This window comes from Acomys minous, assembly GCF_964271855.1.
Source record: "Acomys minous genome assembly, chromosome: 7".
Taxonomy (NCBI): domain Eukaryota; kingdom Metazoa; phylum Chordata; class Mammalia; order Rodentia; family Muridae; genus Acomys; species Acomys minous.
The window spans coordinates 47,978,241-47,982,590 of NC_140488.1; the positions used below are offsets into that span (position 1 = coordinate 47,978,241).

The 4,350-nt window shown below is 40.6% G+C and overlaps 1 protein-coding gene across 2 annotated transcripts in view; it reads right to left on the reverse strand.

Moving 5' to 3' along the window:
• Positions 1-4,350, reverse strand: part of LOC311602347 (uncharacterized protein) — a 70,625-nt gene that overhangs the window by 40,141 nt on the left and 26,134 nt on the right. The window lies entirely within an intron of this gene.

The following is a 4,350-nucleotide window of genomic DNA, read 5'->3' on the forward strand; positions in this document are numbered from 1 at the left end:
AAACCAAAGTGGGATAATAGTGCAAATATAAAAAGATAGACAGACATGTATAGTATTCTGAGATTTTGTTTGTCCATTTGCAAAATGAATCAAGGAAGGACTAATGACAGCTTGTCAGATTGAAACAGGATGCTGAAATGTATCAGATAATTCTGCTGTATCTCACCATCCTGGAACAAAGACCTCTTTACCTCCTGATAATTTGAGCACATTTAAATGCCTGAAACTTCTCTTAAAATAACTCTGCTTTCTCTACAGGATAAGGTAATCCACTCAGGACAGTGGCTTGGGGAGCATCCTTTGGAGGTAGACTAAATGCTGCAACAGTATTCAATCAATGCAATTAACATGAAAGGAGAATTTGTAGATCCTGACCACTTCACCACTGATTAAAAGCTTTTCCAGGAGACTGAATCCTGGTATTTTGGTTGTGGAGGAGGAGTGGATTTTTATTGTTGTTTTGAGTTTTGTTTTGTTTCTGTACATTTTAATTATTTCTTTTGTCTTGTTAACAGGGTCTTGCTACATTGCCCAAACCAGCCTCATACTCTCTATGTATGCCAGGCTGACCTCAAACCTACTATCCTCCTGCTTCTGTACCCCAAGTGCTGAAAATGAAGGCATGCATACCAATCCAAGGCTAATCACTTTAGCTTTCTCTTCTGACTGCTGCTGACTGCTATGTGATTTTGAATGGATTCACAGATAACATTTTGTTGGCATCAGAGCCATTTAAAAAAACAGATAAAAAAGGGAAAAGAGAAAAGAAAATGTTTTCCTTCAAGTACACCCACATATGCTGAACTCCCTTGCTTTCAGTCCCAGTTTCCTCATGGGTGCTTCTCTGCAGTGCTAAAATGTTTACCTCTTCTCAGTGAGCCTTCTAAACAGTTTTCTTTTCTTCCATTATGCCATTTCATAGACCTAGCGATATACATGGAGAACACATGGTTCCCCAAGTCCTTTTGCCTAAGGTGATACAGCTGAGCAGACTTCCTGCCTCTGTGCTCCTGCTTGCCTGAAAATATCAAGACCTCAGCATCCTATTTGTCTCTCCTGAAACTGGACCATAATTGAGGCTAGTTGTACTGGGTTTGCAGTTGTGAAAGAGCACCTGCCTTTGACTCAGCAGTGGGCACACTGCTGTGGAAAGTGAGGGGATTATAGAACACGTGGGATGCAATGCATGGCAGAAAGGCAATGTGAAGGTTACAGAAAGAAACTGACAATGGGTAGAAAAGAGAAGTCAGGTTTCTCAAAGTAACACTCAGTGTCTAACGATGATGTTGCTGACACTGCAGATGATGGCAGCAAAAGCTGATGTGTGTGACCTGCTGAGGTTTGGAGTAGCCTGTTGTTTGATTAGCATCTCTGGTGATTTTTTGAAGTACCTGATCTTTAATAAAATTTTTTCATTTGGGGTCATATACAGTATTACTTCATAAAATGAATAATCACTCCTGGTTAAAAAAAAGTGGTTTAATTTGGCACCTTACCTAGGGATTCTAATTATTCTGGCTAAGTAACTGTGGCTAAAGGGACTTAATTAGCACAGTGTATGTAGAAACCACAGCTACAAATCAAAAGGTCTGCTCATCAAAAACCAAATTCTTCAGCTACAGTCAGTCACTCTTAGATGATAATTGCTAGCAGAGGGAGTTATCACCTTCAGGTTATGAAGAAGGGGACTCTTTGTATATTAGCCTGCGCACACACATGTACATACTCAAGCGATGAGCCCTGCAGGAGTGCAAGGTTAGGCTAATACAATGCCCATTCAATTAAAGTTCTAATTCTTGGTACATAAATTTTCTTAGACTTAGCTCTATGTATATTATTAGTGGAACTATTGCAAATTCAACTTTGTCCGTAACTCTTATGTAGTCACCAAGCAAAGTTTTCCTTGCCACCTACACCTGCAGTGTCAGCAACATCGTGGTGAAAAAAGAAAGGAAGAGAGACAGAAAAACTAAAAATAAAGGTAGAAAAGGAGGGGAAAGGGAGGGCACCACAATCCCAAAAAGTTAGAAACTACTTAGAGAGGCCCCACAGCAAACAATGCTGCTCATCTCACCTAACTTGCCTAGTGAGGAACTGTGTTCAGGGCTAGATTACTGAAGAAAGTGTAAGCATTTGGGGAGTGTCTCTGGAGAGTGATGAGCTATGTCACCACTGGCAGGATGAGTCTGCAACAGCTGGAAATGAAGCTCACTACTGCCTGCTGAAAAGTTGCTTGTTTTCTATGCCATGTAATATGTAACCTGTCAGACGCTATGAGAGGTTCACAGGCCTGGACCAGATGATAATCCTGAAGAAGCCTTCTTGAAAAGGAATTATATTATTAACCCACTAGAATACAAGGTACACAACAACACAGACTTCTTCTTTGCTCACTATCATATCCCCGGCACTTAGAACATCTGCCATATGACTTGCACTCAATACATCTTTGCTGAGCACATGCATGAATTAGTAGCCACGAAACCCATTTGATACAGTAAATATTTATTTACCCAAGTTCTGTTGCTTACATTATGTAAGGACTTCTCGTTTTTTCACATCCACAGATTATCAACAACGTCCAAATGACTGAAATAAGATATTGACAAGCATGGACACACACACACACACACACACACACACACACACACACACACACACACACACAAATTTAGCTTTGAGGAGAGTCATGACATGGTCCCCTCAACTCTGAACAAGAATGTGGCAAAGTTATAAAAAAACAGATGAGGAGAATCAATGCAAGTTCTGTGGGACACCTTAATGAAACTTCTGCATAGCCAGTAAATTGCCCTCAAGAGACTAATGGAGTGAATGGTGGTTCTGAGGATGTAGCAGGGGAGAAACGATTCTAGTGCTAGTCAATACATATTCCCTAGCTAGAGCACTACCACACTAGTAGATCCTGGGCACTAAATACAGAAGCCAGCAACAAAGGCAGGGCTTGCTCCCTGGTGGTGTTCTGGTGATGAAAGCTGCCCTGTCCTTGAAGATCAAAAGGATCTCCGTTAACCTCTCCACAGGCCTCCCAGAAGTTTATAGCTCCAAGTTATCCCTGCAAAGTCCATGCCTGAAATGTTTCATAAAAAGTAGGGCAAATCTTTGAAGCATTGAACTTGAATCAGTCACCCTCCCTCCAAAGCTTGGGGGAATTCCAAACATATTTAACACACAATTTTTTTGAGACTCCCAGCATCCCTGATGCTGTACTCTGCCACACTCTTTCCCCTATCTTCCACTATCTGGAGGGTAAGGGGCCTCCTGCCTCTGCTGCTAATGATCCCAAGCACCAGAAGTGAAACTCCTACTCAAGTAAACTGTCACATCCTTGGAAGTTAAAAATGACTCTAAATTTTTTTCGATACAGGAAAAAAATAAAAAGGATATGCAGTCTTGTTCTTTGGAGATCTATCAGAAATGCTCGGATCATCATCATCAGATTTCTTATTAGGTATCTGTTTTTTATTTGCATACACATCCTCTTTAAACTACCTATCCCATTGCTTCCAAAAACTTGCTTATACCTGGGAGTTTTCCCCCACTGTGAATACAGCCTACCTTTTGAGGTATGTGTCAGTCCACTCTCTGCTTCAATGAGTGGAATGGGCAATATCAGGACCACAGCATCCAGTTAATGGAACAGGTTCAGGAAACTATGGTAAACCATTCTCCAATTTTGTCCCACTAATTGTAGTCCAGAAGTCACAGAATTTACAAACAATACCAATAATACCAATAATGAAATACTGCTCCTCACATAGAAGTTTCTGGAAGTCTGTTTGTCAGCAGGGTGCAGCTGCAATTCTCCCTGTATAGGACTGAAACTACTGGCTTCCGTTTGTGGAATTCAACATTTGTTAAACTGTGTTTAATGCACTTTTAGCACTTACAAAGCTATACTTATATAAGTAATTTTTTTCAGGACAAAATATTAAAAGCACTTTGTTTATTCTAACTTCTATACTACCTCTGCAATACCTAGAAGACAGTTCTCATGCCAGTGTAGCATCCAATTGCCAAACTGGAAAAGACACAGTGCTTTTTAACACAGGATTCATGTACATCAAGGTGTGGTAGTAAGAAGGAAAAGTAGTTATATGTCGAATGGACACCATCATTTCAGAGAAATGGCTTTCTTTTTGGTACAGCAAATTTTGGAATTAGCATCTCAGCTGATTTTTGCCAAAACCAAGCGGCAGCTTACTCAGTTTTTTGTTTGTTTGTTTGTTTGTTTCCTTCTTTATTCACAGTCTGCCCCTGGGCACCCTAGAAAAGCTGTATCTCTTCATCAGACCAGCCAGACATTTGCTCATTGCTGCAGCCTCTCATGAG